Source organism: Onychostruthus taczanowskii, unplaced genomic scaffold (assembly GCF_017590055.1).
Source record: "Onychostruthus taczanowskii isolate IOZ18803 unplaced genomic scaffold, ASM1759005v1 scaffold7, whole genome shotgun sequence".
Lineage (NCBI taxonomy): Eukaryota > Metazoa > Chordata > Aves > Passeriformes > Passeridae > Onychostruthus > Onychostruthus taczanowskii.
Window position 1 is genome coordinate 6,148,059 of NW_024504786.1, and position 14,817 is coordinate 6,162,875.

Consider the following 14,817-nt stretch of genomic DNA (forward strand, 5'->3'; position numbering starts at 1 on the left):
AACTACTTATTTTTTTCTTGCTATGTACCATCTCCAGCTTCTTTTTCCATCACAAAGCAGTGACCCTAGCTCTCCAGTTGAATTCTAAGAGGCCTCTCTTTGTCTGAAGCTGCTGCTCTGAGGAGCACAGCTCCCAGTGGCTGACAGCTGTTTCCTGCACAAAGCATTCCTGCTAAAAATAGAAAGCAAATTGCCCAGCTTGTATTTATAAAGAGTTGTAAATCTCAGGCTTGTGGGTGCAAATAAATAAATAACCCTGACACGCCTTCATATAACTTCATTGTACAGGCCTGAAATATTGTACTTATGCACGTGACTGTCTGCAGCAGTGAAGTGTTGATGGTGTAAATCAAAGTAGCTCCCCTGGAGCCAGGGCAATTTGGTAATTCACTGCAGCAGCTTGGACCTGGCCCTGCTGAGCCGATGAGCTGCATCAATCAAGCATATGCAGGGTTTATTATGTTGTCTGCTCATGGGGCCACAGACTCCATTGCCATTGGCCCTGCTGGTACCCAAAGACCTCGGTGGGGAGGGTCTGGCACACGTTCATTGCCTTCTCTGTGTGCTCCTCATCCTGGCAAGGTGCTGTGTCTGGCATCATTGAGGCAAAAGCTCAGCAGCTGCCCCCTCTGCTGCCCCAGTCCCGTGGGCTTGCAGGACACTCTCCTTTCTGGCCTGGAGTAGCAAAGGTAAAACCCTCCCTCTAATAAAACAATGCTTCAGACTGAGAGCAGGAAAACTCAGCGAGTTTCCCCTCTCCTGCCGTGCCACAGTCAATGCAGGGCATTATAGCACACATGATGTTTGTTAATGAATATGGATTTTTAATTGGCTGCTTTGATTCTGTTTGTGGCTGCTGGCATAGCCCTGTGAAATGAAAGCTGAGGCATGCTGCTGAGGTGGTGCTTTGTAAATGATGTTATTTTATTTTGATAATGGAGAGTTTATTCAAAAGGGAAATAATAAAAAAAAAAAAAAAAAAAAAGGATGTGTAAAAGCGTGTGGCATGCTTAGCCTGATGAAACAGCTAGATAGAAGTCATGCTCTGATTGTCTCATGGAAACTTTGTGCTTTGTAATAAAAAAAGAAAAGAAAAGAAAAGAAAAGAAAAGAAAAGAAAAGAAAAGAAAAGAAAAGAAAAACAAAGAAAACCCAAACAAAAAAAAAAGCAGGAAATAGAAGAAAAATAACAAGGAGGTATGAAAGTATCAGTTTTGGAGAAGCACATGAGAAACTTGCTGTGGCTGAGTTATAGCTCCTGCTTGACTCCCTGAGCCACAGGCTCTGGGCTCTGCACTGAGCCCTGCCCCGTGCAGGCAGAGCTGCCTCCTGTGCAGAATTAGCATCCAGACAAGTGGAAATGTCAAACATTTCAAGGCCACTGCAGCGTTGTTTCTAGCACTGCCAAATGTGAAATTGGGTGCTTGCTCCATCTTTGGAAACTTTTGTGTGGGAGGATCAAAAGAAGGGATAAAAAAGATTCCTCTGGCAGTCAAGTTGAGGGCACACTTAGGAATTTTATTTCTGGAGTCTCAGGAAGCTTTTTGGCATAGTTAGGTGTTGCAGATTTTATATCCAGATGCCAGCTCAGTGCATATGGAACATGTCAGGACTATTTTTTTTCGTGGTGGAGAGATTTCTTCTGGAATGTTTGATGATGCTCACCACCTGGAGTATTAAGATCTGGAAACTGGTCCCAAAGATTCCCCAGGAGCAGGCAGCATTTCGTGGATGGAAGACCAGAACTGACTGTCCAAGCTTGCAGAATCAGTCCATAGGGGAATAGAGAATGAGCAAAAAGATTTATATTTTTTGGTTTTCATTTTTTCACATGGATCTTTGGTTTTATTCAGTTCAGTCACTCTTTTATTTAAAGCCTGAAGATAATATCTGACTCTTTACTCATTTTTCTACCTGTCTTTGGGCTGGCCAGCTCCCTTCCTACCCTCTTTGGCCTGTTTTTTTCTGAGGGATTTTTAGCTGTATACTCCAAACAGGAGTTTCCTGGGGCCTGGCAGAAACTACCTATTACAGCCCCCATTTCTTTGGGGTTTTTTGGGGGGTTTGTTTGTTTATTTGGTTGGTTTTTTAGGGTTTGTTGTTGCTGTTGTTGTTTTTGACTAGTCAAAGCCCCTGAGAAGCACGTTTTCTAGTTTAATATATCATGAGATGCTTGTGCCTGTCTTTTGATCCTTTGTCCTCCACTTTACCCACATATTATGAATCTAAGCAAGGATTTTGTATTCCTATGGGGGAAGAAAAAGCTTGTCGTCTCTCTGTTCAAAATTGTTTCTCTGTCATTCTTCATATTCTACTATGAAGAATCCACTGAAAACTGAGTTTTGGATACAAATGCCCTTCATTCCTGCAAGTGTGCCGGTATTTAAAACTTGGATAGACATTTCTGTCACCTTCCAACAGTGGAGTGCTTGCAGCAGCAGCCAGACCTCCTTAGAATCATCAGGCACCTCATCCAGAGTTACAAACAAATGCTGCAATATTTCACACATGCTGCAGCTGCCACAAAACCCTGGAGGGCCTCTTCATAAAAAGATGGATTAAGAACCTTTTGTTCCTGTTTTGGTCTTTTAAGAGTTAGTACAATTGTTAGCCTTTTTAGGAAGTTTTCCTGGTGGTTCTTAACTGCTTGTGGTGGAGCTCAGGGCTGGAAATGGAGACCCAGTCATCAGAGAGTATATTCAGAATATTTACATGAGTACCTTTCAGTCCAAAGGTAGAGTGGTATTCTCCTCCTCAGATGATAATGGTCACCACAAGCACTGATGTTTGTACCACTTCTAGGGATGAGTAAGTAGGAGTAGGGTCCAGGATTAAGAGGATTTGTTTTCATTTTGCTCTCAGAGACCATTTTTAAACCAACTGGAATCACTGCTGCTCCTGAAGGGCTTTTGTAGTGAGCACAAAGAAGTGCAAATTCATCTTACAGCCTGAACTCATCTCTCTCGGGCTGTTCAGATTTCTGAGGGATTTTTCTGAAGTTGTGGGTTTAGATTATTTTCCTTTCTTAGATACTTTTCCTCATTTCTCTCCTCCACAGTATTTTCCTTTAAGAAAATGTGTGCTGTTTTCTCTTTCATACTTTACTGTAAAGGCAAATAAGCTAACTCTTACAGAAGTCAGGTAACAGTGTGCACTAATAATCTGTGCAAGCCCCTACCCTCTAAACACTGACCATAAGGCAGCTTTCAAAAGGCTTGGATTTTATCCAAGACTTGGTAACAGGGGTATTTTTAGTCCCCAATATTCTCAGAGTCTTATTTTCTTTCCTGTGTTTGCTAGATTTATATTCTTTGTGGAGAAAAACAACTGTCCCTCACTATTCACATCCACAGAAAGTTGTAGGAGACACTCCTACCTTTAACTTTATCCTGTATGCTCTGACTTTTTCCAGCAGTCAGTAATTCCAAGGTTAAGCATGTCTAGATGTACCAAGACATGTATTTCACCCACTGATTTAGCATGTTCTGTTAGTAGGATGTCATTTGTTGATATGCCAGTGTGGCATCCACCACGCCATCTAAATGCAGAAATGAAAATTTGTACCCCAAGCCTCTAATAGAGATTTCCAGGCTGGGATGCCAGGATGGAAACCCAGTGCAGTACAGGAGGGAGAGGAATGCCACAGCTGGGTTTGAACTTGCTGAGCATCTTGGGCTCAGTGCAATTTGACCTGGAGCTGACCTTGAATCTTATGGGCTGAAAAGGAAACAGCCATTAAAAAGAAAATATAAGAAAAACAGACACCTGTGACTCTTTTCCATAAGAAACGGAGAAAAAAATTACTTTTCAATCAATCTTTTTTTTCTTTATAGCTGCTTAAATGAATGCTCCCTCTTGCTTCACCTTAAATCAGATGATATGAAATGAAGAACAGATTACACTGGGCAAGGTCTCTTGATTTTGTGTTTGCATTCTCCGTCTGTGTTTTTAACCCTCACCCTCTCGCCAGCAGAGGGCAGGGGAAAAAAAATCTGAAAACCTGTACAAATTTTGATTCTAAGTTTAAAGCATGGAATAGCAGGCAACAGACTGCCTAGAAACAAATTTCCCAGAAGCTGTCTCTCAAGGTCTGATGTTGCACTATAACTCACTGGGCTTGTGGGTAATTGAACTTGCTCTCTATGTCACCAGGATGCTCCAGGTGCTATGAAGGATTTAACTCCTGGACAGATTCCAAAGTGGCCTCTTAAAACTGTTTTCTAGTTTGTTTTGTGCAGGCAGTGAATTCAAATTCTTTGAATTTGATCCTGCAGGAAACCTGAGGGAGTTAGTAGGAGAGTGAAGTTGCTAAAACAGAATAAATTTGACTTGGGTGGGTTTTTTTCATTGTGTTATGGGGCTTGTTTTGTTTTGTTATGTGTTTGGTATTTGCATTTTTTATTTCTTGTGGGAAACACAGTCATAAGTGTGAGAAGGGTCCTTTTGAAGCCTGTTTCTTCTACTTGGAATTTTACCCAAACTCTTTTCTCTTCTTATGAAGAAAGAGGAGGACTATACTGGCGGGGTTAAAAGCTGCTTTTCTGTTTCTTTTATTAAGCATAAATCTTTTGAGTATAAGGACATAGGTGATAGTAACTGAAGGCCAGGACATGTTTTACATGCAAATGTAAATTCAGCCTTTACTTGTGGAAAGAGCCTTCCTGAAGGAGCAGAGGTGATGACCTTGCTCTGGGATATAAATTTCTCCTAAGGGAAAGAAACTGAGTTCTGTAGCCATTGGTATAAGATGCTTTTGGGAACAGCAGCTGCACTTGAGAAGAAAGCAGTGCACCTAGAAATTCCTGTGGTGGTAATGATTGGGTCCTCAGAAGCTTGGGGACATCATCTGTGAGATTTTCTATCAGACTGAATGTGCATCTGAATAAATGCATGGCTTGCATCTCACTTGATCTGTTTTATTCTTCTGTCTAGCAAGCCAATTCATCTTCATTTCCAAGCTATGTTTCCTACCAGAGGAGGAAAGAAAATACGATTCCATAGGGAATAGGAATGCTGTAATTGCATGTTTGTTGTATTACTGTCAAGTCTCACTTCTGTCTTCTCTGCCAAATGAAAGAGAATGGAAGCAAACACTTATGCTGTCCTGGCTACTTCTAACTCCAGTGAATGGAATGCATATGTATATAGGCTTAGTCTGCAATTCCTCTTTGGATTTGTTTGTAAGGCATCTCTGGGTGCAGGAGGGGGATCTGCCATGGCCAAGCAGCCAAGGAATGAGTGCTCTCTGGTTCAGGAATGCCTTTTTTGGGAGCCTTTTCCAGTGTTTCTCTTTGTGCATTGCTAAGACTGAAGAGAACTGAGCAACATGGAAGCTCCACTTTAAGGGTATTTTTTTATACTTTCTTGCCACCCCACCACTTAAGGTATAAAGACACAAAGCTTCCATTCCCTTTCAATACTTATGTTGTCCTATGAAAACCTTTTCTGGCTGCAGTCCATAGGAAAGTGCATCCCCTAGTGCAGAGTTCCACCCTAGAGGTGACTGCTCTTGATCAAAAGAAGAGTAGAATCTTTCCATGAAGTGAATGGTGTTCTGCATCCAATGATAGGCACAAGCTGTGTCAGGAGAGGGTGGGAACACTCCTGTGCTTTCAGGAGCAGCTCGGCACTTAGGAGCAGTGAGGGAATGTGGTGAGCAGGAGCTGCAGTTCAGGGGCTCTTTCATGGGAGTTCAGGAAACCAAATGATGAGGAGCAAACAAAGGCAACAGAATTCAACAGCCCAACCATAAAATGAGCTGCAGGGCTCTCTTAAAGTTGTTAAATTGCATTCATCCTTCCCACCAAGATTTTTCTTCTTTAAGTGCATAGCTCCTAAGCTTTAATACAAAGGGAAACACACTCTCCCTGGCTTCTAAAGCGACATGAAAACCGCTATTGTCTGTCCCTTGTAAATCTCCTGGATGAGATTTTAGTGTGAAGTATCCCAGGAGAGAGAGGTTGTTCTGAGAATACTAAAGCATCCATATTGGAGTAATGAAAATAAAAGCTCCTTTTAGAGTCGTGTTGATGCAAATAGACTGTTAGAGGAATCCCTGCTACCCAGTGTGACATTGGCTGTTACAGGGTACCACAGGCTTTGAACCAATTCACTGTGGTGTCAGGCAGGTACAAGAGGCTATACACCCAGGTTCCTGATCTGGAGGAAATTTATGATGAGTTTAAATTCCTCAGGCTGTAGAGTCATGTGATTCACTCCCTTAGAATGTGTGTTTTCTGGAACTCCTGCACAGAAGAGAAGGCGTGATGGTGGCAGGGTGTGGAGGCGGACCGTGCATGAGCTGGGTGTTGCTGTTTGCAGCTGCAGAGGAAAACACAGAATTTTACAAACCTGAGCTGTCCCCAAGGGAGGAGCTGTGTCATCTGTGGCCATTCTGTGGCTGACACATCTCTGCCCACCAACAGCAGAGATTGCTGTCCCACCTCTTCTGTTCAATCTGCAGTAGCAGGAACAGAAAGTTGGTCTGGTCAGGCAGGCTCACCCCTCTGCAGCCCAGCCCTTGTGTGCTCATCTTTCTGCTTCCAGTAACTCCTCAGCCCTGGGACAGCAAGGTCAGCTTTGCCTGTGCAGCTAAGAAATGTCAAGTGGCTTTGTTTGATTTTTTTTTTTTTGCCCTTTGCCCAGAGCAGGCCTTTGACTAGCTCTGCTTAACTAATCCTCTTTGGAGTAATCACAGAACTAAAGGAGCCCTTGGTCTTCAAGGGGGGGAATTGAGAAAGGCTGTTACTGTAGAACAACAGGCAAATTTATTTTGTCTCCATGTGAGATTGCCCAATTAATCTCTTGAACATCCTGGTTTTGCAATGTTTCTTGACTGCTTATACTTTTGGATAACATGGGCTTAAAGATCATTTCCTCCCAGTCCTAGCAACCTCACCCTAGGACAAAGCACATCACATTTGTACACACTGGGGCACTTTGCTGATGTCTGAGGATAGGAAAGACAGAAAATATTGATTACCTGGACATCATGATCACTTGGCTTTCCTTAATATGGCCTGGGTTTCCCACTAAAAATTGCAGTCTGAGTGGATTCTGAAGGTGTTTATCCCTATCTGCCCAGTTATCAGGGTCCTTTTCTGTGCTTATTGCTCTGTATGACCATGGGCAGCAAGTCCTACACTTTTAGGGAGCAGTATTACCCCTAAGTACCAGACCTTCTCTGGGTCAAGGCAGGAAATAAATATGCAAAAACTCAGGACAAATATGTAAAAAACACAGGAAGTTTGTGGCTGCCTTTAGATCTCAATTGCATGATTCTGTTAATGTCAAAGAAAGGGCTCTGATAACTGACCATCATTGCCATCAAGGAATCAGGGCTGAGATGAGCCCTTTCAGTCAGTGCAGCAGCAATGTGTGAGAGCTGTGCTGATCAAGCTGCAGGTCAGGATTCACAATTAGGAATCTCTTCTAGTTTTTATCATTTAAGGCCTTTCTATTCTTCTTCAGCAGTGCCTCAGCTCTTCCTCACAACTGATAGTAATCTTGCTGGTCTATTGTTTCCAGCTTTGTCTTCTGACCCTTTGTTCTTTGTCTGCCCTGGCTGGGTTCAGCTGAATTGATTTTTTTGTTGTTTTGTTTTCATTTTGTTTTCAGTCCTTTTGTCTCGAGGTGCCCTGCACTTACCTTCCTGCTCCTTCTGCTTTGCTCTGAGGAGCCAGCATTCATGAGTGACTGGGACTTGGCCGCTGCAAACTTTCCTTTGGCACAAGGGCACTGGAATTAAATTTTCCCTCTGCCCCTGCACAGATTGCTCACAAGCTCCTGGGGTGCCTGTTGCATTGTGCACATGTTTATGACAGCCATGTCACCCTGGCTTCTCCAGCTTACACAGAAAAGGGTGCAAAGCTTGTCTGGAGGGCAAGAAGAAGGGATTTGGGATGAAAGCAGGCTTCTGCCCCAGACAGCAGCCCTGCAGGGCTTGGCTTTGCTCTTTCAGTGCAGTCTGGCTTCTCTGCACTCAGGGTGGAAGGAAAGGGTAATGGGGCACATACATTACCAGTTCTGCTTAATTTTACCTAAGAAGAAATGTAGACACAAATTGCTTTGCTGGGACCCTAATGCAGGGGAAACTTCTATGAAACACTTTGTAGACAGGAAGGGTAAATTTAGGGGAGTTTTGAACAATGGCAAAGGGCTCTCTAAAATATCACTCTGGCCAGGAAAGTTGGTTCCTTAGTGACAGATGTCACCCCTTAGAGGCAATTTCCAGATGTGCCCTATAGTAACACTATAGTTCAAGGGTCAAATGACTTATTACATGTTCCACAAATGGTAAGACACTCCTGGTATGTGTGCTCTGACTTGGAGGTTATGGCTTTAGTCTTTGCTGCTGCTAAATGTAAAAGATAATTGGAGATGGATGAAAAATACTTAATTTGTATTTTTTTTCTAATGCCACAGGTTTTCAAAGACTTCTTTATTATAAATTTTATACAAGCTCATTTATTTTTCTTCTATTATCCCTTTTTCTCTCTTTTTTTTTTTTTTTTTTTTTTTTTTTTTTTGTCATTTTTTACTTTTTTTTTTTTTTCCTTTTTTTTTTTTTTTTTTTTTTTTTTTTTTTTTTTTTCTCTATTTTGTCACTTTATCACTGATGGAAAAAAATGTGGTGGAAGAGAAAGAACAAAGAAAGGCAAAGATCTGTGGTCAGTTAAAAGAAGAGGAAAGGAGAAATCTGCAGGTCTCCTTATGTGAAGTTTTGTTTGAAATTATAAAAGTTTACTTCAAAATTTTCAGCCAGTGGTACAGTGTCTAGGCAAAACATTAAAAAGATGGATGTGCTTTATTGGCAAGCACAAGCCAAATCTTTGTGTGACTACAGAGCAAGTGTGACACAGACAATGACAACAGGGCAAGTTCTGGTTCATCACGGGCTCCACCCACCCAAAAGGAGCATCATTGAGAGTTTTCAATTTTTGTACTTATTAAAGTTTGACTGCTGTGATGATTTTAGTACAACACTGATCAGCTGCATGTCCTGTTCCCTCAGAAAAACTTGTGCTTGGTGTCATAGCAGCAAAGAGAGAACAGGAGGGTGCCTGATTCCCAGGTCCAGGAGAAGCCATTCAGCCTCACTGAGCTTCACCTGCCTTCCATCAAACAGGACATGATCTGTCAGAGAGTCTAGAGCAGAACTGGAAAATGCTGTGATGACCCAGCCTTGGCCTAAGTGCCATCTTTCAAAAGCTGGATGTGTTGCTCATTCCTTGGGAGAAGCAGGGAACAGAGCTGGAAAACTCTTGGACCTGCACCCCTAATTCCCTGCAGGAAGGTTGCCTGCCCTGGGGACAGCAGATCACTGGGATCCCAGCATGTTCTGTGGCACCTCTTCCTTCTGAAGTCTGGCTCCTTCCCACAGTAAAAGGGGCTGTTTATTAAAGTCAAGTTTACCTTTAAGACCTTAAAATTCAATCTGACTGTTCGAGGTACAAAGTTAGACAGTCCTCGCCCCTGGTCACAAGTGAACTCTGATTTTTCTTCCTGGCAATGCTCCTAATGGCCCAGGATATGAGGGAAAGAGCACCTTGACATCAGCTGCTGTGGTCACAGTGCTGCCAGAGCTTAAACCCATCACTGCAAAGTGCTTGGGGAGAGCTTCTGTCTGGAGCTTGCTGGCACTTGAGATTTCATTTGCATCTGAGGCAGACTGTGAATGTAGACTGCATTAGAATATTTCCCCAGCAATTCTTATTCTGGAATGAGAGCATCTTATGCCTTCTTAGTTTAATATGCTTCAAAGTTGATTTTGCAATAAGACTGTCTCCAAGCAGAATTTTTTAGGAAATAGTGTGGTTTTTTAGCTGCTTCTTAAAACAGCAACAACGAACCCCCTCAATCCTTGGAGGCCTCCTGAAAGTCATATCCTTCTGACTTTTCTCCCTCATGCTCCTCAGATGGAAACATCTACTTTTATACCTTCCTGGAGAATTTCACTTCTTCACAAGGAGAGATACTTGTGCTGGTCCTACTCAAGGGAGGAAATGTTGCAGATTATTCCCTTTCCAGTGCTAATTACCATCACCTTTAGGATCTGCAATGCATCTTCATTTTCACAGCAAAATTTTCTCTGGAGTGGAGGTAGGGGCTTATGCCATATTCTGTTGCTTAACAGCCAGGAGCACATCTGCACTGACAGAGAGTGACCCTAATTTAGTTCTCTGGAGCTTCTTCTTGCTTGGATGTCATGCAGTGTAAATAAAAGAACAGATCCATCTCCAGTGACGAGGGGCAGAGCAAACTTTTGCTATTTCTTTCTTCATGTAGAGATTTTTTTTTTTTTTATTCTTCTATAAGACAAAAAAATAAACCACAGGGAAAAAAGCTTTTTTCCTGCTGGAGCCTAGTGCAAGCAGCTATCCAACAAGTCCCCTCCAATACCACTGAAAGCAACTTGCAGATACACAACTTTCATCTCTGAGTCAAGGGGAGGAAGTTCAGATGCAGCCAGCATTTTCTTGGCCATCAGACCTTCCCTGAGGATTAGGATTTTCTTTAATAAATCACTCTTTTTTTTTTCTTTCTTTCTTACTTTTTCTTTTTTTCCTTTTTTTCCACCCAAAAATAGGTCAGGTGTTACATACAGTCCCTGCTTTATTTGCCTGTCAAAACTGAAGCTACAGCCTTGGCTGTGTAAATGGACTTCCATGTTTCAGTTCAGATTTAACGGTCCTTTGGCACCGATTAGAACAGCTCAGCCTCTCTGCCTTGATACCATCTGTCAGGGGGGAGATGGACAGAGATCTACTTTAGTCTGGTTTTGCTGCTGTGGTACTTTTTGGTGTCTTTGAGGGGCAAACCCAGAGCAGGCAGGAAGCTCCCACTGGCTTCAGGGGACCCGTAGCCACCTCTGAGGAAGCTGATGCCACTCTTGCCTTTCTCACACCCAGAAGGTGACCACAGGAGAATGTAAAACAGCTCTTCATTAACAAGATTCTCTCTCTCTCTGATTCTGGCTGTCCATTTTAGAGCTGCTGCCTCACTGGTGACACCAGCCTTGCAGGTTCCTGCAGACTTTGTGCCCTGCTTTGCCACTGGAGCCTCGCGGGTGCCTCTGCCTCACTGGGAAGGAAGGGAAGAAACTGCTTTGTGCCTTTTCAGTTGATCTGAATGGAAGGACAGGAAAATCCTATAAAAGTGAAGCAGTATAACCTGCAAACCCAGTAAAGTGGAAATCAATGAAGCAGCCAAAAGGTGCCATTACAGCTGGCTTAGTGTAAGTTCTGGAGTATCAAGAGTTACAAAGTGATCTCGTTGTTAGCGGCCACAGGGGAAATGAGGGAAATGGCTGTGCAGGCTCCTGCCAGGCCAAGCTGCCGCTGTTTGGATCTGGGGAATGTGTGGATGTGCCACAAATAATGGCAAAGCCACATCTCCAGCCGAAGTGAACAGCTGGGGTTCAGTCCTGAGGAGGGAACACATCAGTTCTCCTTTTAGCTGAGTGGATTAAAGTTCTGGGCTGAAACAAAAGAAGGAGTTCCTTTCCCACATTCCAATTTTCTTCTGAGTCCTGCACCTGTATCCTCTTGAGACCCAGAGCATTAGGGTACCATGTCACCCATGGGGACACCAATGTGCTCTTGCTCCTTCCCAGCAATTTGTGTTCCACTTTCATCCCTGCAGTGCTGGCACCAGGAGTCTGTCTAGCTGAGGCTCCCACTCGTGATGTGGCCAGCAGCAAATGTCTATAGGTTGTTGAAGATAAAGGCAAATTAAAAGAGATACCCCCAATACTCTCCCAACACCCTAGAGCTGAAGGGAACTTGGTGTGAATGATGATGCTCTGCAGGGCCCCTCTGTCTGTGTGTGTGCCTGCCTGACTCAAGCCTGCTGCCTCTGGGTCTTTGCTTGGCTAAGCAACATGTTTGCAGATGCTGGAAACCATTTTTAGAATGTGTTTAAAAATACATATTTTTCATTTCTTCCCTCACCGTATTTATGTAATGCCCTTTCCCTTTTTCACTGTGTATTAGATTTTCATATGTAAATGTATTCTCTGTCTGCCTCCAGAGAAATCCACCTTTTGCCTTCTCAGCTTACAGCACATTCTTTGCTTGGGCTAATCTATCCATCTTCAGGCTTCTGCAGTTCTTGTTGTGACCACAGTTAATTCTGTAAGAGCTCAGTGTAGTTGCTGCTTTGTTCACTGGGCTGCAGAACAGCATTCTGTGACAGGCTCAGGAGAAAAACTGGGTAAAACTGGGTAAAACTAGTCCAGCCTCTGCTCCCAGTGCCCAGCTTTGTTCAACCAAGCACACTGAAATCCCAAAGATTCCTGATTCCCAAAGAAAGGCACCTGCTGCCAGGTTATGAAAAGGTGACTCTGGCCATATAGGAAATGCTCTGAGTGTGAGGAGACAATTCAGGAAAAGGCTTGAAAGGAGAAGGTTCATCATCTTTACCTATTCCTTACAACTTCTAGTGGTTTCCCAAGTAGAACTAAGTAGGCTTAGTCCTCCTTGTGTCCATCACAGTTTATTTTTATCACTTTTATAGCTCTACTGGGAATCTTTTCCCTGGTGCAGGCAACTTTGGAAAATTTACACTTGTGGTGCAGTCTTCCTGCCAGCCCTGGAAAGGTTTCTGACCTCCACATCTGCAGTTGTCATGATGGGGAGGAAAGCAGTCATCTTCCAGGCTCTGGGGAGCTCAGCCTGCTCCTGGGTAAAGCAGCAACACTCTAATAATGATGCAGTTTCTCTCTTTCCCCTGCAAGACACTTACAGCTCTAAATAGCAAACTGGAGAATGAAGTGATTTTCTGTTTCTGGTTTTTTTTTACCTCCTTGCTGGTGCTGTGTGAGCTGTTGGTGGTCAGCTGAAACTCCCCTTCAGGGCCATGGTGAAAAGTCTGGTGTTTTGTGAGTTGATAAGGATAGCAGGAAACAATGCAGTGGTGCCTGGGTTAATTCTGCCATGTACATGCCTGCATGACTCTGGCTCATGCATCCTGCATTTTACTCCCCTTCTGTTTATTTTTCTTCTCTTTGCAACCAAGCCTCTATTCTGATTTATCTCTTGTCTTGCACATCAGGGAAGGTGGAATCTTCTGCATATTTCTGTTCAACTGTGAGGCTGAAATCCTAGTTGTATTTAACATTAGTTAATGCTGTAAAAATCGAGGGCCATAATGCAGTGAATATTTTTTGAGCTGACTGGGGGACTCACACTCATGGGAAGGACATACTTTGAATAATAATGACCAAGCACATCATATTCTGAGGTAACATCTTGAGAATGATTCTGATAAAACCCAAGTAATTCATTAATGAAACAAGATCATGTGATACTTGCAGTGTTTCTCCAGGAACCCTTTTGTTTTTCCCCAGAAGGAAAAGAGGCATTATCCAGGGGGTATTGGTAGGCTCATTTTGATGCAAAGAGAACTCCAAGCTCCTTACAGCATATTAAGAAAATTAAAGAAAGGAAAGCCAGCCAAGGAAGCCACCCACTCAGTCTGTGCTGTGCACTGAATTTAGGAACCCTTCAGGCAATCCTGAAGCAGGAGCTGTGTGCTCCTGCCAATACCTCCTCTCTTTGTCAGCCTGACAGATTCTTTCAAGTCACAGGTCTTTGCTGTTGCATCAGTTCTGCTGGAGAGCTGCACAACTGGCCCTGGGCCTGGGGAGATTAGTTTGTGGTTAAGCAAGCAACATCAGCCATCAGGGTAATTAAGGGGCTGGGATATGAGTTCATCTCTGTGGAGGGCAGACAGTCTGCTTCCCTCTGTGCAGGTTTGCACTTTCCACCAGACAAATCCAGCCCTGGCCTCGTTCTGCTTTTCTAAATCAGTCTACTCATTTGAAGCTTGTAGATAAGCCATTGCTGCAAGGAAGAGGAAAGGCAGATACCATGAAATAGTGGGAGGGATTAACCTGGGGTTCCACCTGGGCTGGTGGTGCTGCTGGAGAGAGCACGAGTCCCCTGCACTCAGAGCTGCAGTGGGAAGAGGGAAATGGGGCCACCAGCACCCCGCTGCTGCTCTGAGCAAGTGTTCAAGCGCCCAAACTTCAGTCTAGTGGGATTTGTCCTCCTTCTATGCCTTTTCCTAAAGTCTGAAAAGATGCACAATCCAATTCAATGGCATCAAAATGAGTTCCTAGGCCATAAATTGCTGTGTCCAACAGCAACAGGTAAGAAAGGGTTAAAGTGTTTGGTTCCTTGGGGTTTCCAGCTGTTAAAACACCAAAGCATCAGAGTGAGTCTTAAGGTGTGTTAGAAGACAGTTTTATCAGAACAAGATTACATGAATGTATGACCTAATAATTACATGAATTATATGACCTAGGGCATCTTTTGTAACCAGATCATTTGTGTGATCTCATCATCTACTCAAGTCTGTTTAGCAATGTTTTTGGGTTTTTTTTGGCTTTTCAGACAGGATCAGGCTTTGGGTAGTATAAAGTATCTAGAGAATTTTGAAGTAGGAACTAGACTTGTCCTCACAAAATGCTTAATTGTCTTTTGTTTTTCTGGCTGACAATTTTAACAGGCAAAATTAAATGCCACATTTTACCCTCTCCAGGTAATCCTGTGAGGTTCTGAGAGCCAGCTACAGTTTGTAGAACACTTTGTGCACTCCTTTCTGTGCTTACTTGTTTGGAAGAAAAGAGCAGAAGTGAGAGTATTCAGGGCTGCAATTTTGAGCTGCCCAGCAACACTGATTGTCTCTGTCACCAAAAGTCTTTCCATCTTGACCTCTACAGGACTGATTTTCAGAAAGTGCTTACCTTTAGGGAAGAGTGGGCTGGGGATGGACTGTCAGTGGCTCAGATCTCACTAGTGACAGCTGAGTAAG

At 43.3% G+C, this 14,817-nt stretch overlaps 1 protein-coding gene across 1 annotated transcript in view; it reads left to right on the forward strand.

Moving 5' to 3' along the window:
- Nucleotides 1-14,817, forward strand: part of AGBL4 (AGBL carboxypeptidase 4) — an 880,299-nt gene that overhangs the window by 676,008 nt on the left and 189,474 nt on the right. The gene's annotated exons all lie outside the window — the stretch shown is intronic.